The sequence below is a fragment of the Meleagris gallopavo genome, chromosome 1, assembly GCF_905368555.1.
Source record: "Meleagris gallopavo chromosome 1, MGAL_WU_HG_1.1, whole genome shotgun sequence".
Classification (NCBI taxonomy): Eukaryota; Metazoa; Chordata; class Aves; order Galliformes; family Phasianidae; genus Meleagris; species Meleagris gallopavo.
Window position 1 is genome coordinate 82,930,208 of NC_139404.1, and position 24,955 is coordinate 82,955,162.

Sequence of the window (24,955 nt, forward strand, 5' to 3'; positions counted from 1 at the left end):
TCATCTGTCATTTTACACACAAATGTCTGTGCTGTTGTGTACAGAGCTGGGCAAGCTATGGTTTCAGTGGTGTTACTGTAATACCAGAGGAAACACTTTGCCCTGAACCAGGGCACAGCATGAGTTACAGTCAGTTTTTGCCAGCTCTTCCTGCCTGCCACACACTGCATTTCCAGTGCCCTTCATGATGTGGAGCTGGGATGAGGCAGCAGCTGAGAGACAAATTATATGGAATAGCAAATGAAGCTGAAATGGAAATGGTTTATGTCAAGCTGGCTTCTATTGGCAGATGCAGGCTGTCAACTGCTGAGCCACAGATTGTCAGTTGTTCTGTTGAATGTAAACCCCTCAAGGCTTATTAAAGAAGGTGGTTTTCTCACATGTGAATATAGAGCCATGAAGTTCCTGAAGTTAAAAGGCAAACTTTCTGGCTGATGAACAGGGATTCTTCTTCTGTCTGGAAAGGGAATGCAACAGAGTGTAATCTGGTTCTGCAGTAGGTCTTTCCAAGAACAACATAATGGCATTATAGAGAAGTTCCTTTAGACATTACAAAATTAAAAAGTTAATTACACTTTGTTGTATTTACACTATTTCATCCTCCTCGCTGGAGAGTTTCAAGGCAATGTTATCAATGAACTTGGAAACTGTTACAAAGTATGCCTAAGATGCCTGGTGTGCTTATTCATGGGAATTTGGACTTAAGAAGCTTTCTCGTCCTCTGCATTTATCAAAGCAGTACCATAGGCTGTGGAATATCTGCCCTGACAAGAAGAACCATCCCTCTCTGGTAGAATGAAGGGAAAACAGGAAATGTAACACAAGAAAATGTTCTTTCCTTGTTGTAGAAAGAAAAAAGAGCTTGGCTCATTAAAAGGACTGTCATCCTGGATGTGCTAAGATGTAGATTTGTTAGTTTAACATTATTCACCCATATCTCAGTTTTTTTTCTTGCCAAATTCTTTGATTGTGGTGTATTTGGTGTGTGTTTGGGGGGTGTGTGTTGTTGCTTTTTCTTTTTTTTCTTTGATTTTTGTGAATATAAGGGTCCAGATCTAGGGAAATGAAGCTTCTACTTCTTTTGGATTAGAGTTAAAGTGATGCAAATACCTAAAAAAATCCCCCTCCTCTCCCAATTATCTTGGTATTTGTGGAGGGTAGAAAATCTCAAATCTGGTTTCTCCCCCCACCTCTGAACTTTGAGGCAATTTGTGCTATTAGTAAGTTGTCAGATTGACTGTGCATCTAAAAGAATAAGTAAGAAGTATTACGGAAGGTAAGTTACATGCATTGCTCTAATGAAGAGAGTATTCTTTTTTTATTATACATTATTTTTTGATAGTTGCTGTGACTGCTGATTCAACAGACAATTTTTTTTTTCCTTTAAGCTTAGGACAAAACACTGCTGATAGAGAATACTGAGTAGATCCTAAAGACCCTGAGGTAACATTGTGCAATCTTTACTCTAAAACTAACTTGAACCCTTACAGGGCTTGCCCAAAGTTGACTGGTTGACAGTGCACAGATTTAAATTTAAAGTTTCATTTAGGCTACCTTATCATTTGTTGTCAGAAGTGCTTAGTAGAATGGATGAAGCTTGCTCTTTCACTGAAATGGAACAAGTTTTCCAGTGCCTTCCCAGTCTCTCCCTTTTCAGTGTTCAGTGGGAAAGGGGTCTCTCCCACTGAAGGAAAAACCTAAACCTACTGCTAAGCAGAGGAGCCACAATGTGCCCTAAAGGCCTCCTCTGCCTGTTTCCCCAGAGCAGGGAATGCTCTCAGGCAGTTTGGAGGAAGTAATGCTCCACTTTTGCCCTTCTATTTGTAGTCAGTATAAATGTGTCAAAAGAGAGGACACATGCAAGAATATTTCTATTCCTTCAAGGAGGTAGACAGATTTACAATCAAATTCTTTTGTTTTTCTTTTATATTTGTCCTGTCTTTTGAATTAGGTAATGGAAATTTAATTCTTCTGTTGTGCAAATTGTTTTGCATGACCAACTACTAAGAAGTCCATGTGCTCAAATTTGAACAAAAAGATATTTGACATTTGTTGTTCTTCTAAGAAAATATTTCCGAGTGCTTTGGCTAGGCCTGTAGAATGCAAAATTAAACTTATTGTTTGGGAATGACATTTATCATGACCTATACTACAGTGTTTTAATCAAGGTAGCAGACTTGGACTGCTTATGTTAGAAGGCTGAGTTACTCAATCTGACAATGTTAACATGAAAACGCTTCCGTTTAGCAAACCACAGTTAAATTCCTGTCTTGACCTGACTCTTTAAATGTCTGAAAATAAGCAGGCTGTCTTGTCCAATGATTCCTTCTGAAACACAGCTTTTGTGGGAACTACAGAAGGAGCTCTTCACAAGCACATATAAAGACTTCATGATACTTAGCTTGCACACAGGCTGTTGAATGGTAGTAAATCTTGTCTCTGTCAATAACTGAACTGCCTAGAGTATGCATTAGCTACTGCATCTATAGCACGATTGTAATTGTTGCATGTGAATGTTCTACATATATCTGATGCTGTTCTGAGTACATTCATACAGCACAGATAGCTGACTTTGTATTCTGTGCCCACTGGGCCAAGAACATATCTGTATTTTTCTGCTCTTTCATCAGGCCACTTATTTTAAAGGACAAATCACAAGTTACGTGGTGTATGTGAACTTACTGCTCAGAGTGGGACTCATTTCCAGCAATCCTAACCTGATCTGAGATGATCAAGCTTTGGGTTTAACAGATACTCTCCCTGAAGCTTATACTGAACAATTATAGCATTAAAGATGTTGAAAGGTGCTGAAGAACTTTCCAGATGTGTTCTTCCCATCTGGCAGTAAACAAAAAGAGGCTACAGGAATGTTATCCTAAAACTGCTTGCAATGGGTTCCATAGTATGGAATAGCCTTTTTTGGGAACATGTATTCCTGTTGGCAGATCATCCCCTGTGGATTCCTGAAGGGTGCTGGCACCAAGGAGGAAGAATGGTTCTTTAGTGGAAGAAGAAATAAGGAGGGAAAAATGAAGGAACAGGGAATGCTTGGCTAAACAGGGAAGGAAAAGCCTCCTTGGTAGTGCGCCAGCATGTATCCAAAGGAAATGCTGGAATCTCCCTTTCCAAGGGACTTCAGACGACAACAAAACCTAAGCACTAGAATATGTATTGCAGAGAACATTACTGTGTTGGCAGGGAAATGGGCTGGATGATCTAACTATTTTCCATCTTCAACTTATCTGAGAATAATCCAGATCTCTGTGGATGCTTTTTTTTTTTTTTTTTTCTTTTTTTTCTTTCTTTCCCCCCCCTATTTATTTCCAAAATATTGTGAAGTGGGAATTATTTTTTTTTTTAAGATAATGGTTTTTGACCTATGAGTCCCAAGCCTCATCAAATCAAAATCTTTCACGTAACTTACTCTGCTTTCCAGATCTCTAGGTGAAGCATCAATAGTAACAGCTGGTTTCTGCAATGGACACCTGCAGCCTACACCTGCAGAGTTCTGGGGGTAGTAAGACTTTGAAACTGAACTCTCAGTCTGAACATCTGAGTCTGAATTACTTTTGCTTACTGCATTCATTACATGAACATATCTGTTCATTGCTTGTTCTGATCTGTACTTTAAGTAATAGTTTTTTTAAAGGTAAGTGTGCAAATTCTGTCAAGTCTTAAATGGTGAAGATTTAATATAACAAGTTCAGATCCTGTGAAAACTATGGCTTTCATTTTAAAATAAAACACTGACCAAAGCTTGGAAAATATCGGTCTAATGGCTTGAACATCAGTAGATAACTACCAAAATCTTTTTATCTTATGACTCACAAGACAGGTTTATGTTTTCCTACATTTGGAAAACCAGAACTGCCAGTAATCTGATATGTCAAATAGAGAGGAGGATTGGTGGGTTTGTGTTGTTTGGAATCAGTCACAAACAAGAAGACCTCAGTGAGTTTGAGAGAAGTAGTGCAGACTGGTTCCTGCTATGAAGGCTTGGCATTTGTCCTTCTGTCATGCCAGAAAACTATTGTTGGAGCCCTGCCAAAAGTAGAAGATGGGCTGATTATAATGCACGGCTGAATTAAGATTATACTGATGAGTGAGTGTCATTGACTTGTTTTATCCTGTTCTTAACTTTCACACCTTAGAGTAAATGGCAACATAGTATGTGTCCAAGGAAGTGCAATTCAAATACATTCTAGAGAAGCTCTCATGCAACCAAAGTGCCAAGAGATGGTGACCAGATACATATTTTTATTGAAGGGAAGGCTAATTGGTTGTTTCCTGGTTTTATGGATATTTTACTGATTTCATGGAAATATTTATATCTTTTGCAAGAAGCAGTAAGTTTGCTAAAAATAACTGCTACTCAATATCCCATTAAAACATTTAGCACAAAGGAAAGTTGCTGAGATGCCTAGCCTTTAGACACGATTTTTTAGTTTTTTTTAAAGTGAAATACATAATTCATCATAAATATTAATTTTCTAGAAAATGTAGAGCAAAGGGCATCTCTAATTTCAAAAGGGTAGAGTGTTTCGAGGCATTGCACATTGGCTTGTAATAAAGAAAAAAAAAATCAGTTTGAAAATCAAAAGAAGTTAGAGTAGGAAGTGTATGACTTTCTTCTTTATTCATTTGTAAACTTGTGTGATGTCTTCCATAAAATTTCCCTATGAAATATGTGTTATGGAATTATATTGGTAAGATTGAGAGGAAATAAATACATTACCAGAGTATGGTATTTAAGAAGAATAAAATAACTTCTGTTCAAGCCAAATCATTTGGCTGACATATAAGTGAGCCAAAATTGCTGTGGAATGTGAAGATCACAGAAAAGTGACTTTTAACTGGTACTTCTGCAGAATTTCAATATCTTCAATATGTTATTGCTTTTCTCTTTCACTCCCTCACCATGACACATTTTTTCCAAAAGTAACATCAGTAAGTGAATATGTCTATACGGATCTGAGCTGGTGTGAGCAGAGTTGATAAAAAGACAAGCATACAACACCTGCATGGTCTTTATCTGACTTAGTTCTCATTCATTTAATAAAGGAACAGAAGCACAGAGGATATTTTTGCTGGATAGTTTTAGTGTTGTACCATTCACTACAAGGTTTATGATGACTCATTCTTGCAAAGAGCCTTCATTTTTCCTATCTCTTGTTCCTATAGAAAAAATACAGCATAGATTGTATTGTTTCAATATTGTCTTTCATTTTACTTGAGATGTTTTATTGTGCCTATTCCCCCCAAAAAAACCTTTTTTTGTGTGTTCTCATGTACAGGCACGTGTACATTTCTATAAATAAGGGACTCGGGTCAACAAAGTAAAAGTTAAATATCAGCAGATAGTTAGTTTATCCCAGTTTAAAAGAATTCAAATGAAAGATTCATGCCAACGACAGCAACTCCACTGGCTGAAGTACTCACAGCAGTTTTGGATCAGGATCACGGGACATGTAAATGGCTCAGATAGGCAATGTAAATATCTCTTGCAAATAAGTAGTAAGACTGCAAGTTCTTTATGGCAGAAATCATGTAGCTCTACCCTTGCATTCAACAAGTATTAGTAAATAGCCTTCAGCATGTCATTACTTCGCAAACTATAATCAGTTTACCATCCTAACCTTGATGTTAAAAGGTTTGCTGTAACTGTGTTTTGACAAATGGGAAACTAAGGCACGTGAAAAGAACTTGTAACACTTAGACAAGTTGTGGGTGGCCTGACTCCTGCTCAGTGGAAGTTCAGTACCTGAATAATATGTACACAGATCCCGTATCCAAGTCCTGTGTTGAAATGTAGATCTCATCACATGTGTTAACCTTACCCCAGAAATGTCTTATCTTCCCTACAGAGTAATTTAGGAAACAGCTCAGTGCAAAAGCAAGATGCCAGTACTAATTTCCATTCAAAAGAAAGAAACAGTGATAACAAACACATCTATCTAAGTACCTACCTGCAATATCTCTCTTTCAGATTGGAGATATTACAGTGAATTATAGACTTCCACAACTGGAGTTAAATGCAGAAAGCCAGGTACTTTTGCTATATTCATAGAAGTGCTGATACCTTTGAGAACCTCTTATGGAGAACTTGAATTAGTCATAAAGAGAAATAAGCCCGTTGAAGTGTCCGTACTAAAGTTCATAGTGCTGCTGAGCAATACGAAAAAATAAGCATTTGGTTAGCTCCTGCTACACAGAAACTGTCACGAAGCGCTCAAAATGAGAGTATTCAGCAGTAACATGGTATGCTCTCAATTGAGTCAAATTCACTGAACCGGGGGACAATAAAAAGAAGGAATGCAAAGCTTATAGCTCTCTTTATGAGATTGGCAAAATCTATACATCAAGATCTGGTTGTGTTCAGCAGTTACTCATTTGAAAACACTTTGTATGTTTTTACAACACACAAATGAAAAATCAGTGAAATTATAACTGAGACTTTATACTTCCATCCAGTATATCATAACTTCCATGATCAAATTATTTTATGTCTTTATTTTACATTTCTTAAAATATCTCTATTTTAAATAGATTCAGCTGAGGAAAATATTGGTTTTAGAGCAAGGATGGCTAAACCAATGAATAACTAATAAAAATGCCAAGTTCAAATCATCTCTCAGATTTAGGATTAATAAATCACACCTAAAAGAGCTGACTAGAGGAAATAAATTGCTGAGTCAGTTTCAATGGGATTTAACATCTGTCTAAATCATTGACGAGTTTAAAACAAAAAGTCTGTCAGGTTTGTGTTGGGGAGAATTCTTCTTTTGAATTGAAAATACTTCCAGTTTTTCTTAAATTTCTTCTACTTTCATCTAGCTATACTGAAGCACATCAATAAGAAAAGCACCTCCTTTTGGTCTTTACATATGTAAGTTCTAGAAGCTATGGCTAGTCTCAAAAATAAAATGTTATTGGAAGAAATGATAAAAAATAGTGATATTTAAAAAGTGATTATTTTTAGTAACCCAGTTATTAAATCTCTAAATTTGGACATCTGATAAAAAGAATGAAGGTTTTATTTGTTTAAAAAATAAATAAAAATGATCTTTGAGGCTAGCTTCACTCTACAGAGCAATAGTCTTTGGGCTGTTTCAAGTGAAAGACTTGAATCTCCAAGCACTTTAGACAGTCTTATTTACCTTCCTTCTGTCTGTGCAGAAACATTCTCCTACCGAGGATGCGATTTCAAGCACACAGAACTGACAGACTTTGTTTGGAATAAATTCAAGCTCTTTACAAACTATTTACCCTAAAGAATGTGTAGAACCTTCCTTAAAATGTCTACGGTTACCAAAATAAGGATCTTGGTATGTATGTACGCATATGAAATATGTAATAGAAATGAGCTATTTCTCCAAGTCGGAAAAAGGACTGCACAGAGAAACTTTGCCAGATGACACCAGGTCGTTAAGTGCTTTGTGAGAAAACTCTTGGCCTCCCCTTCTTACTGATGAAACTTGCTTTCCACTTCAGTGAGGCCAACACTTCACTCATGGATGATGCCCTGGAGATTATCAAGAACATTAAGAAAAATTTCCCATCACCCCTGATTAATTATCCAGAGTAAAAAGCTATCCCTTGGGCAACTAGTGTCTCAGCTATAGATGGACACTGCTATGTAAATTTTAATCCAATGCAAAGTCTGCAACCAGCAGGATAACTTCATCATTACAACAGTCACTGCTAGGCAATAAAGCAGATCAGCAAAAACCAATTGAGACTACAATTCTCAATGTCTTATCCAAAACACTGGTGCCAGTTTGGGCTGTGCTGAATAAGCATACAACTTAATATCTGCTGGCAGATTTGAGAGATGTAGTCCAATTGTAGAATTATAAAGCATACTCACTAAAACTGATTGCTTTCCATTACGGAGATGTATGTAAATACATTAGTAAATGCACACCTATGTAGCATTGTCACAGCCTAGATTATCCCAAGTACTAATTAATATCCAGCCCTGGGGTAAAATGGTCTCATATGTTCAGGAAAAATGAATGTGTACTTCTGCAGTTAATGTGAAGAGTTTTAGTTCTCTATGCTGTAAAGTACTCACACTTTTACCACCCTGTGTTCATGTTGGCAGCCTGGTAGCAAAAACCAAGAATAATCGTCATTACTCTCTAGTGCGGTAATGCTAAGAACTCTAAGGTTAACGACTCAAGTGTACTTGGGGGTTGGGGGCAGGAGGTAAGGAAAGGGAAGAAACACCCTAAAAAGGCTTTAGTAAAAACTAATCTCATGCATCAGAGTTATTTGTAGAGGAACTGAGGGAACTATATTGGCAAGAATGTGGAATGTCTCAGTAAAAATCTCAAATCCCTTCTATAGTACAAATACTGTTGTTGGTTTTTTTTCCCTGTTTGTTTGAACATTCCTATTTATATTTTCCTATGAGTTAGTGCATTTAAAGTATTTTCTACTCAGTGAAGATATATAGCCAAGTATCCAAAATACTGTTTTTCTTATTAAAAAAAAAAAAAAAGCTGAATACAAGTATCTTCCTATAATCATTATGTTTCAGCATAGAATTATCTTGTGAATGTCTTATTCTCCTCAGGTTAGTACATTGGAAATGACTCCTGAAAGTTGGATCAGTTGGTAGATGTGAGAATGAGTCCCCCTTTGATTGAGTCAATAAAGCCTTTCCCAGCATACCATTCTTCACTTACATTTTTACATCAGAAATAACAATGTAAAAAGAATGGCACTCGTTCAACTGCACAGACTATAATTAATTTAGGACATATTTTTGTTTTGCCCACTCACACATGTGCAGTCAACAAATGTACAGCTGAAAGAGTAGCACGATTAGGATGGTACTTTACAGGTGTTACAGTTGGAAGGATTATTGTGGTGGAAAAGAGACAATCAAAAAAGAAATGCTCAACCATATCCAAGGATCTAGGCATGCAGTGGAAAACTCCAAAAAGGAGAGATCTCCAGAAGGTACTCCTTCCCAGGTGATAGTCAGCCCTTAAATGGAATCTAGGAGGGGTGGAGCCTGGCTGGTCACACAGGTGAATTGCCTTCACTTGTACTCCTACAGCTGACCCAGTCCTTGCCTCAAGTGATCAATCAATGGTTCAAGCCATGACTCAACAGTTCCCATACACACACATCTCAGTGTTTTCCTCCCTCTCTTTTCAGTCCTAAACTGAAAATGTGGTGTTCTTGAAACTGATGTGGAGGCTGTGTATGTCTTGAATGGAACGTTTTATTTTTCTGTATGGTTTCTTTTGTGCAGAATGTGAGTTTGAGAGAACTGGAAAATTGGAGACAGAAAAATTGTATCATTGAAAAATTTTGTGCATGGACTTGTCTGTAGTTCTCCAAGAAGTGCTCAGTGGTATGGAAGTATAATTCATCTGACTTCATGGATAGGTAAACATAAAATTGGAAAAGATAAGTAATATAAAGACAAATGTGTTAGGATATAGAGAGTTGGCTTTAATCTCTGACATAAAGAAAGAAAAAGGAGTGGGGAGTGAGAAATTTAAAAAAAAAAAAAAAAAGCAAAAAAAAAAAAGCTATAAAACCTACCAGGATTACTACTTGAGTTTATCCAGGGAAAAGTTTTGATGATTCATAAGTGTCTCCTGAGCTGCTAGTCTTTTCAGTTTGTTTGCCATGCACACAGTGCTCCCTGCCACCTGTTGTTAATTATAACATCCTATAAATCTTATGTTAGAAGACTAGCAATGAGACACAGTGCTTGCACTGGCTTAGTGGATGCTCTAGGAAAAAAATAATTTTTCAGGAGTTTATTCCTGGATGAGCTTCTGCAAACCTGGCATTGTCATGTACTGATATTTCTATTAAGAAAAACACAAGTGGATGCCTTTAAACAAATAATGTCCTGGCTTTATATAACCATTGTGGTTTCAAGCACATATAAACAAACACTGTGATGGGAAGCTGTCATTTAATAAATCAATACAGCTTGCTTGGTAATAAATATTTTTCTTAGAAACCACATTATTCTCTCTTCCATGGATCATATGACTTTGCAGTTCCTGCATTTTTTTATTTTATTGGAGCAACAAAGAAACGTGGGAAATAACTCAGCGTTGTGAAATCATTCAGCTTAGCAGAACCTATGCTCTGGTTAGAAAAAATTTAAAATGTCTCTTTTCAGGCATAGGTGGCCAAATTCTTCCCTTTTCCAGGTAGCCACAACTCAGCTGAACTACATGGTGCCACCTTTCTGAGATGAGGAAAGCATTTAGCTTTGGCTTAATCATTTGGATTTCATTGCCTGTGGTTTTGCAAAGAGAGATGAGCAATATTTCCATCTCACAGGACGGGGACTAATTTCTTGCCTGCATGGCCTTTGGGTACTTAAATAAAATAATAATGCTTAAAAAAAAGAATGCCTTGAATCGTAGCTATTCACTCTGTTTATACATTGGCTGCCACTTATATTGATATATATATATATAACTTCCACTTATATTGATAAATAAGCCTTTGTAGTCAGGTGTAAAAAGAAACCCAGTACAGCAAAAACAAACAAAAAAAAAGACAAAGATTTATATTCTGCTGTCAGTGACAGACTGATTCTAAATACAAGTCCTGTAAAGACACATGCAAGCAGGTGGCATTATAAGAAATTTCCTATTGCATTTAAACTGACGTATTGATGGATGTTGAATAACTTGCCTCTCTATTCGCATTACTAAAAACTGTAAGTTGGTCTAAAATATTTAACATCAAACTTTACTAAAAACACATATGATTTCATACATAAATATGTGCAAGCATGCAAGTGCATATATTTCACCTAAAGAATCTGAGCAATAAACACTTCTCCCATAAATAATACTGCTTAGTATAAAGTTCTTCAAGTTTTCTACTGAGTACTAAGAAGGTTGTAAAAATTGATAAAAGTATGAAAATGCATTTTGTTTTACTGGGATGCTTTCACAATTTGCTATGGATAGTGAAATTAGTGTATTCTGTGCCACGTGGGAAAAAATACAGAGCTTCAATGGCTTATTGGCTCTACTAGCTAATAAAAATATGATTTTGATTATTCTTAAAACTCCTGATTCAACCTATTTTGGGTAAGTTAAGTTATATTGTCTTTTATAGTTCACGTAGCATTATGCGCATTCTAGTTCAATTGAGATCCATGGTAAAGTAGAGTGGACTTCCACAAAAAGAAAAAACTATTTCAGTAAGCCTTGAGTGGAAGCTGAAAAGTAACTTTAGGAATATTAATAACAGAAAGGCAATGAAAAGAGAGTTCTGGTTTTAGGCAAACAGTTTGTCAGTGGTTCAAAATGATAGTTTAGGAGACAGATAGGACAAAAAATTGCTGCAAGTATACAGGAAATATGAATCCTTGGAAGACAATTCAGACTAATGTTTGCTTAACAGGCAAGCTTTAAATGACCTTAAAAAAATTATGTGCCACGTTGGTTACTGGCCTGTAATAGAATTTCATTGCTTTGAAAGCAAATGTGGAGCCTGAGGCAACTTTGTTAGAGATACTAATAAGAATCTCCCTGTGCACCTACATCTGTATTTTTCCCTTTTTTTCTTTTCTGCGCTGTATCATATTTATACAGTATCATATTTACTTGAACATTACTTAAAACAATTAATTATCTAAACTAATAGTATATATTTTTTTCTGATTCAGTTTACCACAATTCAGCTACACTGGTGTGCATTTCTAGAAACTTCTTAGTTTTTCAACTGCAGGGAGGGAAAGAAGCTACAAACTACATCTTACATTACGAAAGATGCAGATTTCTACTAGGGCAACAGAGAGAATCCTACCAGTGTCTTGACTACTGATGTACAAGGAAAGGAGGGGAAACACTGAAGCTGTGTGAGAGTATAAATCTTTATGAAAATGTTTGCTGTGTATCCTAGTTCCAAGACTAATTGCATCTTTGCATTTTTAGATAAGATTCAACAGAAGCCACCTCCTATTTTTGGAATACAGTGTAGTGAACTGATGCCTTCTAGCCTGCACCCAAAGCTGCGTGTTCCTGTTGCTGACTTTGATCACATCAGTCCCACGTCAGTCCCACACTGCACGATTGTGTTCTTGGGAGGAAATGTGATGCTGCTGGCCAAGGACTGGTAAGCTCTCATGAATGCAGTTTTTCATGCTGAGTGAATAATATTTATAAAATAAGCTGAAGTAGGAACATCCATCCCACTAAGCAGAACCTTATCTCATTATGCAAGTGCCTGAGAAGCAGATGATCTCTCTCCCCAAAGAATATGCTGACAGCTGGCTTTGGACATGTAGGAGTTTTCTCCTCATCTGGCTTAGGACAGGTACATTCATGTAGATTCTTCCTTTTGTCTTAGAACTTCTGACAAGATTGATTCTTTCAAAGCCAACAATTTTCCAAAGGAAATGAAACTTTGAAAGACTTGCTAATTGTTCCAGTATTAGACATTTCTTTGTGTCCTCAGTGACTTTAGCTCTTACTGCCAGTGCATCACAAAATGTAGTCTCTGACATATCTCTAGTGGTTATACAGTTGTCTTCTGACAGGCCATGAATCCAGAACGTTGCATCTATCATGTCAATATTCTATTCATGAAGGGAAAGGAACGGACACTTCCAGTTGCTTTCCAAACCGAAATCCATGTGCTCATAACGCATTACTGCTAAATTTGTAATAACAGATGGGGCTTAAATCTGCCTGTCTGATAGTGAAAGTGTCAGCGTTCCAGTCTTTTGGGTCGACTGATGCCATACTTCACAGCAAAATGTTCTCCCCAGAAAAATTTTTATTGGCAGGGAACAGAAGACTTCCGTAATGCTTAAAGACAAGTTGTTAGGAAGAAAATTACCTTGGCTTAGGAGGAGAGCACTTCACTGAAGCTGTTCTGATATTGAGACTTGACATCCGGCAATGAAGAGAACATAATAGTGCTGAGTATCAAATGAGAAGGGCTCTGGCTGTCTGCACTTTCTTCTGTTTCTGGAAAGGAAGGAAAGAAAGCATGTATGTTAATAATCTTCAAAATATTCAGAACATCAGAGAAATACTGTTTACTGTAGTTGAATAAATAAACTACAGAAAGATTGTTTTATTTTTCTATTTTAATATTTTTTGAAGTAATCAGAAGTTAAACAGGAGACAGCAGAGAAAATTGTGTTTAAAACTGTTGCTCAGGTTACAAAGACACCGTGAAGGGCTCACATTTTCTTTTATTTCATTTTTATGAGTAAAATTTGTCTGCGTTCCCACATGATGCTTGTGCGTAGCTCTGTAATTCACAGCAAGCTGTAAGTTATTTTCTCTGTGGACTACTTTGTATATAAATAATAACTATTCAAAGATTTGAAGAAGTGAAAGCTGGAAAAATGAGGGTGAAAAATGAACTCTTTCACTGTAGAGTGAAACAAAACCAACAGCAGAAAACAACAAATTGCATCAACCAAACCCTAAAATCTAAGCAGATTTTTTTTCTCCCCCCTCATAAACGAATAACAGTCGACAGTTCTGGAATGTGCACTCCTCTCCCATGAAAACATTTTTCCGCTCTGCCTTTTCCAAAAATCAAAAGTTCAAAGCTTGACTACTGCACATTATAAAAGAGCAAATTTGCCATGACACTTAAAGACATGAGTCAGTGTATTCAGCTTTCTTGAGGCAGGAAGAAGTTATGTTTCTGGTTAAGGCAAATTTTGAAGTAAAAAAATTATTTTTGCAGTTTTATATATCGCCTTACAATTATTTATCCAAATAGACAGTCTATTTTACTGTACTTTTAAAGTTTTAATTCATGCCCTGTTTGTCACTATTATATTAATTGAGGATTACATATCTTCAGAAAGCAAAATATTAACATTCTTGTTATACAAATGGATATATTCAATCACAATCACTGATATTCTTAGTATTATTTAGTATATCTGTGGCAGCCTGGGAGCCTCAGATGCTTTTCTTAACTATAAAGGGTGCTGCTTTTGCTCCTGAGAATAGCACAAACAAGGCGAGTGGCATGTAAGTAGAGGACAGAGACAAAATAAGGTGGCTTTGGACTGCTGTGAGTAAAGCAACTTTTATCTGGATTAAAAAGCATATGATTTTGTGTTGTCTTAAGTGTGAGGCGCATAACCCAATATATCAAGCAGCTGAATTTCTCTATGTAGTTTTTAAAGCTGTCTAGGAAACTTGGAACATCATTACCATTTATTTGGAGCAAGTGGCTGACTCATTCGTCTGCCTTAAAAAACTCTAGTTCTGTTCCTGAGCGAAGCAAGACGGATATTCTAGAAGTGACTCTTGTTGTACAACAGGAGAAGTGCAGAAAGTCACGGAGCTCCTGCTAGTATTGAGCCCAGCTGTTTCCAAATGCATATTTGATTTGGAGCATGTTAAAGGATGCAAACTACTGCTTGATAGCTTTAATGTGTTCAGTTCTTTCAGGAAGATTGGCAGTGCAAAGTCCGTGGTTTGTGGCTGAGACAGGCACACATTTGGGGTTGCTGGATCAAAGGTCTGGTCTAGATTTACACCTTTGACACTGAAAATTATGTTCGGTAGGATGGAGCCAAAATCAGATAATTTTTGAGCCTGGAGAAAGCCAACAGCTGAAATGATACCCAACAGTCTGGGTCCACCATCAGGATTAAATTTTCCCTCATTAATATATAAAGATTCTTACGATATTCCTTAAGAACAGCAGTGCTCAGCAACTGTGGAGAAAATATGCTCAAACTCAGGGACACTTAAAATTTCTGTTTTTGAACAGTGTAGCCTAGACTTGAGGCTATAATTTCTACAGCTACCACTCTCTTCCTGTTGCTTTTTTAAGATGGCATGAAAGAACCACAGCTGGAAGTTACACATTGTCATAAATTCTCCTTAGCTTTTAAAAAAAAACCCTTCTTTGTCTCACAGGTGAACACAAAGTAGGTGCAATGTAATTAACAAAATTAAAAAAAAACACAAAACTTTTCAAATTGAAAGGTTTGGGTTGGTTTTGTTTTTGTTTTTGTTTTTGTTTTTTTTGATCTTGTTTTTTTTTGTTTGTTTGTTTTTAGAGATCTTTAACAGATTGTGCCACTGAATTTATGTTGGTTGTGAAGATGACTGTAGAAAATGAAGGAAAATTTTGGGAAGCATATTTCTGGTAGGGATGAGTTCCACAAGTTCTTTCTCAGATGCATACATGTACCAGGGACAACATCTAGAAGAACAAGGCTTCTGAAGAGAAAAGTCTGAGTTAGGTGAGATGCTTGCTGGGTGAACTGTATTTTGATAACCACTGCAATAAAGACAGAACAAAAGCAAACTCTGCTGAATAGACATTAATCTAATTTTTGGTCATCATGCATTAAGTGCAATTAGGTGGCAGTGCCTTTACAGTAAGAGGGCAGTCAATTAATGACAGCCTAGAAATGATGAGTATGCTTGCTAGCTATGGGCAGATAAGAGAGAGAAGAGGATTTCCTCCTCTCTTCTCTGGAGCCAAGCATAGTCCTTGCTTGTATGCCCCTTGGTTTGCATACTTAGGCAATGCAGGCAATCATACTATATATGTTCTGAAACAGGCAGAACCACAGATCGGCCAAGGTTCAGCACTCGCCACAGTTAGAACTATCACCCAGGGCAGATATGTAATTATCTGGCCCATGCTTCCGACTCCCACGTTATACAAGTGAGCAGGAAAGAGACTCACACCAGAAGTTAGCAAAACTGTGTGATTTATAACATTGGTGGTAGGTGGAACAGAGGAGACTGGAACCAAGAGAGCCAAATATTTTAAGCATCTGCTACAGGCCTGTGCCAGATGCAGGATACCAGACAAGATGTGCCATTTGTCTGTTCTTGAATGGAATTTCCTATGTCCCTAATACCAAGCAAACTCTGTTTATTTATAATATAACTCCTTCTGGTTTTGGAGAGATGATATACAGCACATTTCATCTTTTCACGCTCACAATGATATTTAAACACTTGAAAAGTGATTTATTTAGCTGTATAAATTCAGTCAGGCTTGGCAATTGTTTTGCTTTGTCATGGCTAAATCTGTAAAGGCTGGCAAACTCTTCAGGGAGGCTGAACTGTGTAGTTTACAGAAGTACAGCTTTCCATAATGCTGTCTGGGTTAAGAATGAGACTGAAGTTCTTTTAAGACCTGCACCAGTGGGCACTGGTTTCAAGTGACAGTCTTCATGGGCATAAAAAGAAGAATGCTATTCTACTTCTTTGTGATCACAGTTAATAATTATTTCCCAAAGAAATCAGCAGTAATTTCAAAGCAAAACTTTTTTTCTCAGGATACATCAATTCAAAACTACAGCTCTTTGTTGAAAACAGATGTATTACTTGTAGTTTCCATTTCCTGGAGGGAATTTCTAGACAAAACTAGAGAGAAGCATAACCTTCCCTGAGTAACAGTATCTCATAAGGAGATCTATTACCTGCAGATTGAGTACCCCGGTTTTGAGTCTCTGTATTGCTTTGTTGATACCAAAGACACAAGACCCAAACTGCCCTTAAGACCAAATGGAAAAATCAGTGCTAGAGTGCCTGAAACTGTAAGGAAAATGCAACAGTCCTGTAGTAGAAGTCCTTGGCTTTAGTACAGGTCAACTGCAGGGTCAATCTTCATTAGCTTTCACTAATGTTTGCACCCTTTCCTGCCAGCCTGGGTACATTTGCTTGCTCTGCTTAAAGGCTCACCAGGCTGGGCCTGTCAAACACAGTGGCTTTCTCCCTGGGCCATTTTTTGGTACTTGAGCTCTAGTGTCACATCCCCTAGTCCTTTTAAAAGTGGACTATGTACTGTTCACCTTGCTGGTTTCCAGACTAAGACCTTTTTTGAACTGTTGCTAGATTTTGAGTTCAGAGGAGATAACAACTAAAACAGACTTCTTGACCTGGGCTCTCAATAGGCACCAGGTTGCTTGTTTGTTTATTTTCTTCAAACACACACACAAAAAAAAACCCTCAGAAATGCCCTGGCTTCTTTCAAGGATGAGACAAGAGAATTAAAACCAAAACAAAGCAACTTAAAAATAATTTAAAAAAAAGAAGAGAGAAAAAGTGACAAGTTCTAGTCTCAAATTTGCTGACAAATATCGAGTGCCCACAATTACCAGTAATCTAAGTTCTTCCAGTGGTACTGCCTAACACTTTCTACATTAAAACATGTGCCATTAACTGCCTGCATAAACATGCTGCATGAGCTCATCCTTTTCTACCTCATTTTTTCTATTTATAAAATTTCAGGCTGTAAAATTTGCCTGTGGTATTGCTCTGAAGTCCAGCTTCTGATTGTAACGGTTATTACAATAGTAACTGCAACAGATGTCAGAATGAAGTGAAAGCACTGTCATTTAGCAATTAAAGCGTAGACCACAGCCATCACTGTCTTTGCTTTGCTACAGGTGTGAGACCCCACAGAGCAGGAAACAAATGCTCACACTTGCTTCCAGATATAGTCCTTTATTAGGACAGTATCCTTATTTTTTTTTTTTTTCTCCAGTCAAAGGTTTTTCCAGTACACGTAGCTGTTCCTAGGTTCGGCTAGAAAAGATGCAGCTGCATTTTTTGGCTTACATAGCTTGACTTCAATCCTAAGCAACAGCTTAGTCAGAGCTGTTTTACAAAACTATTTCTCTGTAAATGTTTTCATTCAATAGTCAGCATGTGATATTTCTGCTTCCTTAAAACCACGACAGACTGAGTGCCTTATCTTCTTATTAGCAGGCTGGTTAAAGACTAACTTGGGAGGTGGTCTGAAAACTTGGGCCAGAGATGAGTCAGCACTTAATGAAAGCTTGACGCTGAGGTGGGGTTCAGCGATACTCAGCCCAGTATGCTGATGCTGAGTGACAGCATCTCAAGTGGTCAGCCTGGAGAGGAATTTCTAAAGTAGCCTTGAACTCATGGTTTTGGAGAGTGTTGTCCACAAATGGGCCTCGGGGAACAGAGTATAAGATGAAGGATCCAGACTATCTTTGGATGTTTTGCATGCCTTCACATTTGGTGGTTCTCAGAACCTGGAGACACGTCCTTGCTTGAAGATTAGGACAGTCACAAGCATAGCTAAATCATGCAGCCGACAGAGGCTCTTGTAAGGAGGCTGCTGCTGCTTCCCACAGAGGTACAGTCCAGCCAAGAATAGCATGTGTTTCCTCCTCTGCATCTAGCACAACTGCAGCTAAGTGGTTGCTTATGTTCAGAAATGAATGAAATATTCAATGAAAACAAGAATCTTCACTGACGCGACAACTGCTTCTTAATAATTACACAAAATACTGTTGTCTTGCCCGTGTGCCTGACTCTCTAAGGATAATGGAGACAGCTGAGTGTTTGGATAGCTGCTGTTTTTACTGAAGAGCAGGGAGGGTGTGCCTTAGTGAGGGCATGTTCACAAGAGTTTTATCCCAGAAAGAAATAGGTACATCTGGAAAGAGCATAATCCAGGTTGCCAGATTCTGGCAGTGCTATTAGGAATAATCCCTTCTCAGGAAGGTACCGAAATGTGGCTGTCTGGTTTGCCCACAGGTATCTGGGCATTTTTCTTGGCAGGCGTGGGTACTGGCAGTTATTCGGCATTTTGATTCCTGCCCCAACTAGTGCCTATTCTTTCTTTGCTGAGGATGGAAGGATACGCCTGTGGTTAATTCACTGGCCTAGGGATTAAGCAAAGTGAGGTCTGTTCAAATTCTAGTCTGCATCCTTGGCTGGGTCACTTAAGCAAGAATTTTGAAAAGTGCTCAGCACCCACAAACAGGATCAGGTTTTTCAAAAGCTTTCTACTTCCACTAAGGCAGTGGCCAGATGATCAAAGGAACTTTTCAGAAAATTTGGCTACGAGTGCCATTGTGAGAGCTACTGGGTGCTGAGCACTCCTGAAAATCTGGTTCTCGTTGAGGTGCCCTTGTAGGATCTGAGCTCTCCCACCAGTCTCCATCGTGATGGGAAGACACTTGAGAATCTGGCTTGTCCCTTGGAATGCTACACCAGCAAATTTCTCTGTGCCTCAATTCCTTCTAAAATGAGAGTGACATTGCCAGGGTGCTTGTAAGGATAAATTCATTAATCTACTGTAGGTGATGTTCTTGGATGCTTCTGCAGTCAGGAGAGGGAGGTGAAGCATTTGTAGCGTCGTATCTTTCCAGACATACCAATCATCTATGTAAGAAAGAGTCTGTTAAAGGGAATAGAGCAGGATCCAGGAATCAGCTTTACTGTATGCAAGATTTACAGGCCGTCAAGTTCAGGAGCTGCTGCTCTTTATTTGCCTTAAATTCCCAAGAGTGAGTCAGAGCTCTGCCATGCTAGGGGATGTAACAAGGAGATCAAAATGACGCACCTTGAAAAATCTTTGCGTCAAACAACACAGGGTGGGCAATTTTCTTTGGAAAGAAATGATAAAGCTGTTCTATGCAGCTGTTTGCCTTCTCCCTGCCTCTGAATACAGCAGTTTTATCGTTTTCTTTCCTCAAACCAGACAAGAAGTGTCTGGTGATTCATGTGGGAGTTTTGAGATATTCGGATTTCAACTTTAAAAGATCGACTGCTCTCCTTATTAGACTGGATACCCATATACAGTGTTATTTGGGGGTTTTTCTGTGTTTTTCACCAAAGAAACTTGACTTTGAAATTTAATTTTAGTTTACTTTTAAATTCACAGTGGCCTCAATTTTGCCTCCAGATGGGGGAAATCTGAAAGGCCCCACGCCTCCCGCTGTGCATGCTGAGCGGCCCTCTCTCAGGATGCGACATTTTCTTTCCAGCTGACAGAGAAGCTTCACCTCCTTCTCCTCCCCCATTTTGGCCTTCCAGTACTGTCAGCATCTGTGCGTGCTAATGCTGCCCAGATCCTTCTCCAAGGGGCACTGAGGGCTGGCATGCAGAAGCTAAGCCCCTGGGCTGTATCTCCCAAACCCAAAAAAACCTCAAACGCATTGTTTCCATAAACGCTCCTCAGCTGACTGCGCTGCAGGGAGTTTCTGCGCTCCCCAGCCCTTGCCCCTCCTTTTGGGAAAGGGAAGGGCAGGCTCCACATCACTTTTCTTACCGCCTGTAGGCAGACGTGGTGCTGACACCACCACAGCACAAAATCGTGTCACAGAAGACGTGAACATAACACACAGGGTCTGATCTGGCTGGCAGGGGCACCAAGCAGGACTGCCTGGTGTCCTGGCCCTGCCCACAGCCTACTGAGGGTGGGATGCCCTGGTGGAATGTGCTGCCAGTTAATAGCAATTAATGGTAGTGGGAACACCCTGCTGCTGAGGGGATGGGTGGGGGTGGGGCAGGTGCTTAACGGCTGCTCACGGTGTATTAGACAAAAGTAGGGTTTTCGTTGTTGTTTTGGATTATTCGGTGGTTTTTTTTAGTTTGTTGCTTTGTTCGTTTTTTTGAAGTATAATCTAGCAGGTTGAATCAGCTTCACATAACACCACCTTGAGAGATCTGGGGCTTCAGGTATGACAGTTTATGTCTTTTTGGAGGCCTCAAATATGTTTCATATTCGAGCGGGCTGAAATACCTGTCCTGGGCAGCAGGGAGGGGAATGCACGAAAGGGAGGGAGGGCTGCACTCCTCTGAGCCCTGGGTGCCCTGTGGAGCAGCAGGTGAGTCGGTCTCAGTGGCAGCTAAATGAGCAGCTTCTGGTCTTGTGCACGTGGTTGAAGCACCGTCATTATTACTGAGGGTTAAGGCTGGAAGTTGTAAGCATCTGTCACACTAAAATTCCAGCTCTCAGTACGTGTGATGGGACATTGAAAATATAATAGACTTCCACTTGTTTATTTTTCAGACCCTTGTTTTCCTGACATGAACAGTTAACAGAAAGTGAAGAGCAAGAGTAGCAGAGAAAATGTCTTTGAGCAGTTGCAAATTAAATTTGTTTAACTTGTGTCTCACAGACCTTTTGTATTGAGTTCTTGAGAGCATTCAACATACGAGTGACAGATGTGATGTTGAAAATAGGGGGTTTCAAAAGAAGAATAAAAATATTCATTGCAAGTTAATTCTGAACTCAATGAAAGGCAGTTTTTGTGCTCAAAATTCTAATCTAAGAGCCATCTTGCTCTGTCTGAGGGACAGAGGTGTACCCTGAGAGCCACATGCCAAAAGAAACCAAGTAGGTTAGATTTTAGATGCTGTTAGCAACTTGTTTTAGATTGCTCTTGTGCAACGAAAAGGTAGTGTTTGTGACATTACAAAAAACAGATCAGAGTGGATTTCCTTTACAATAAAGCTTTAAAGTCATCTGATAATTTTATACCAGTACAAAAATAAAAACTTTTCTGCTGGAAAATGAATCTTTAATCAAGAATCAGGCTTGGATGTTAACATACCGGGATATTATGAACAAAATTTTTAGCTGTGGCTGGTAATGCAAACTCAGAGAGCAATACTAAAATGCTTTCTGTGTTCCCTGAGGTAATGCGTTATGCTCAGATCCCCAAAGATAATAGTAGCCCATAGGAGTTCCTGGGAGCAGGAACTAAGAAAGCACCCCTACAGTGACAACTTGGCCTCCTAATGTCAGCTGTACAAGTTGGGGCTGGCAAACTGCAGGGATTCCTGTAACTGGCACAGAGCATCCAGCTACTGTAGGACTCTTTTGTGGGATACAGAAGCTGCTGCTACAGATGCGCATACAGCCAAACAGTTCAGACATCTCACCACCCAGACTTGCAAGCAGCTTGTATGCACAGTGGGAACTCGGTTCATCATGAATACCCTCATTCTTCACTGGAGCCTATTTCTGGAGCTATTTTTCAGGAGGGCCATGGTAGGATGGGACAATTCCTTTGATGCCTTGTCAATTCATTTAGGGAATTAATAAATAGGCATGGTAGCTCTTGTGAGCTGACGCTCGGCTTGTGAGTTCTAAATTACATAAGTACTGAGACTTGTCCAGTAACCTACAGCAGCACCTCACCAATCATAATCACAAATATTTCAGTCTCAAAATACCTCCAAGAGGAGCCTAATAGTGATTACAGGCGTTTTTGAAAGCTCAGCTGGATTTTGCTAAGCTCTGCCCACCCTCAGCAAAAATCTTTCAATTCACTGGAGGGTTGTGCTCTGTTTGAGAGCTCTATTTTTTATTTTATTTTTTACCCTCTTTGAGTTGACCAGAATTTGGCTTTGGCCCTTTAAATCCTCCTCCCTATCAGTTCAGCAACCGCAGAGGCAGTTTGTTACTGAAAAGAAATCTAAGAATCGGCTTTGGCCAGCATTGTCTTGGAAAGTTCACTTTATTAACATGCTTTTGGTTTTATTTCAAAAACACTTTGACAAGCACTGACATTTTTGGAACCAGTAAAGCACAAGAGACTTACTCCTAAAGGCCTAAGCTTTGCATTTTTCTGCAGCGAACAATGTGATGTGCTACTATGGTAAATTCAATTCAAGCCACTGACTGAAAGCAAATAAGTACTGAGTGTTGTCTTTTTTTCTTCATTTTCTAAAATACGTTTTGTGTGAATGCTAGTGCTTGTGGGGTGTATTTGCTTAACTACTCTTAGCTTATTTGCCTTTTATCCACTGTACAGGTGACAGATATCAATGTTGGCAACATAAATTTCTCCCGCAAGCCTGCTTTTATTTCTCAACTTTGACCTAAATTAACAACTTTCTGACTTCTTTTGCTGAGATTTGCCAACAGAGGTCCCAGTTGTGTGTTTTATATTAATGTCCATCATCTAAGAGTTGGACTAAGTTCACCTTATTCTTTTGCTGGAAAATGTATGAACACTTTCTTCTCCTTTTTCTTTTTTTCTAAAGGCAAACTGAATGAAAAATTCTGGTCTCTGAGCTGCATAAAAGATCTTTGTTCTGATATTCCACATTCACTGGAGCTCTGCACGTGGTGGGAAGAATGGAAGAGCAGAACAGAGGTAAGCCCTTTGCTGGCATAAACAGACTTGACTGCTAGTTACTTCAGTGGTAAGCTGATTGCATTTGGTTTGAGTGTCCCCGGAGCTGTGCCGTCATCATTCTGTCCTGTTGAAAATTATATCAGTTAAATGAAAGACAATGTAAGCATTGCCATTTTAGTGATTGTATTGTATTATATGTACATGTGTTGTTGCTTCACCTCTTAACACTGAGTTGTATTAGAAACTTGATTTGCTCTCTGGAATTTTAATTTTGGAAGTGATCAAATGCTTTGCTTGAAGGACCCTGTGCAACTCCTCAGTGTACTATCCGTCCACTTCTTACTTTCGCTTCTGAAACAAGAATAGAGCAGTATCTTGGTCTAAAAAGAGTGGTTCCTTTTATAGTTAGCAGGAAACATGCTGCAGATGTTTCAAAAATCTGACTTTTAAAATACGTTTGTTTTCCTAGTATGTCAGGCTATTAGCTCTGAGTCATTCTGACTTTAATAGGATAGATTTGTGTATCCTATACATTGCTACGAGAAATTTCCAGGAGTCGAAGCAAACCTGGATATCTGACTCAGGACCTTTTCATTTTTAGTGGTATAGATGTTTATTTAAAATAAAAACTCCCTCTTAAGTTTGCAAAATATTACAGTTTTTCCATTTCAGTTTTGTTTCAGAGAAGCTACATAAATTACACAACCTGTTTCTCCAATTGTATGACCAGAATATGTAGGCCTTTCCCTAAGAGAATAGAAAAGATCAATACCAATATAGCTTATTTTTGTGGTTTTCTGTTGTTGTTGGGTTTTTTTTTTTTTTTTTTTTTTTTTTTGTGGTCTTCTTAATTCCTCTTTTCTCTCTCTCTTTTTTTTTTTTTTTTTTAAACTTTTGGCAATTATGGTTTTCTTGCTGTGAATATTTGTGATAACCAAACATCTCTAAGCTGAATGAGTATAATGTAATGAGTATAGGCATGCTTATCCTGAATAGGTGGAAAAAGGAGGAGTCAATCTGAATGTAGAGTATGATGCATAACAGAATGATGTTCTTGCTCTTGCTGTGTAATATTAAGAATGGTGTAGCTGCTAGGATGCTTATGGAAAGTTTCTTACCTCCCAGGAACTCCATATTATTTTTGAGTGCCCTCATATTGAACTCAGTGTAGTTTCTGATGAGACCCTAAGAAGAATGATGTCCACATACGTGCATAGACACCACAGTCATCAGTTTACCACATGCACACAGCTCTGGGAATAGAACTTAAGACTTTCGCCTCCGCAAACACAGCTGCTCATCTGGCTGTGGGCTTTGTAGCCAGCAGAGGGAACTGATAAACACTCTCATAGGGCTCCTTTATATATTATTTCTAACCAAAAGAGGGCACTGATTCTCACTCACTCCATTGCGTGTCACCCCTCAGCAGTTTCACCTGTCATCCAAGAAGCAAGAGAGTTACATTTGTCTTGCCTTTGCTACAAGATGTGGGCTTGCATGAAGATTTAATAATCAATAGACGTCCCTAGACTGCACAGTGGTATTAATCTCCTGCAGTGCAATTATGAGACATTAAGTTCATTACAAATCAAGACAATTACAGAAACACATCCAACATTTCAGGAGTATGGGGAGACCAAGCACAATTGCTTACTGATGTGTACAAAGAATAGGCACAGTTATTGCACAAGACCCACAAAAGGCTTTAGAACCAGGACTCATGATTATCTTTTCAAACTCATAACTTTTGCCGAAGCAAAATACTTTTAGCATAAAGAATGGATCTCACTTTCTTCTGGAGGGGAAGCCATAAAAAGGAAATATATTTTTGGTAGGATTTCATGTTAGTGAAGAGGTAAAAGTAAGAAACTTCTGCACAGTTAAATACAGATAGTTGTTAGTTTTAATCAAAGACAGAACAAGCCATCGCTATGCTTTTGTCTTTTCTTGTTCCTCACTACAGTAACTCCACTGAAAACCATTGCTCTTTTAGAAATATGACACCAGTAAAAAAAGCAATTATCTCTCTGGAGAAGGAAGGAATCCATGTGCTAGGGTAATTGAAAGGCCAAAAGAGAAAGGGCAAATACGGGGATA

At 38.5% G+C, this 24,955-nt stretch overlaps 1 protein-coding gene and 1 long non-coding RNA gene across 3 annotated transcripts in view; one reads left to right on the plus strand and one right to left on the minus strand.

The window, feature by feature from the left end:
* The window catches only part of COL8A1 (collagen type VIII alpha 1 chain), an 85,036-nt gene that overhangs the window by 56,024 nt on the left and 4,057 nt on the right, over positions 1-24,955 (minus strand). For both annotated transcript variants that reach the window (XM_085238335.1, XM_010719996.4), the window contains exon 2: positions 12,841-12,971. The gene's annotated coding sequence lies outside the window, so the exon portion shown is untranslated. The remainder of the gene's footprint in view (positions 1-12,840; positions 12,972-24,955) is intronic.
* Positions 11,812-24,955, plus strand: part of LOC146545469 (uncharacterized) — a 171,905-nt gene continuing 158,761 nt past the window's right edge. Inside the window, exons 1-2 of the long non-coding RNA XR_014887016.1 lie at positions 11,812-12,114; positions 22,764-22,876. This is a non-coding gene — a long non-coding RNA (uncharacterized LOC146545469). The remainder of the gene's footprint in view (positions 12,115-22,763; positions 22,877-24,955) is intronic.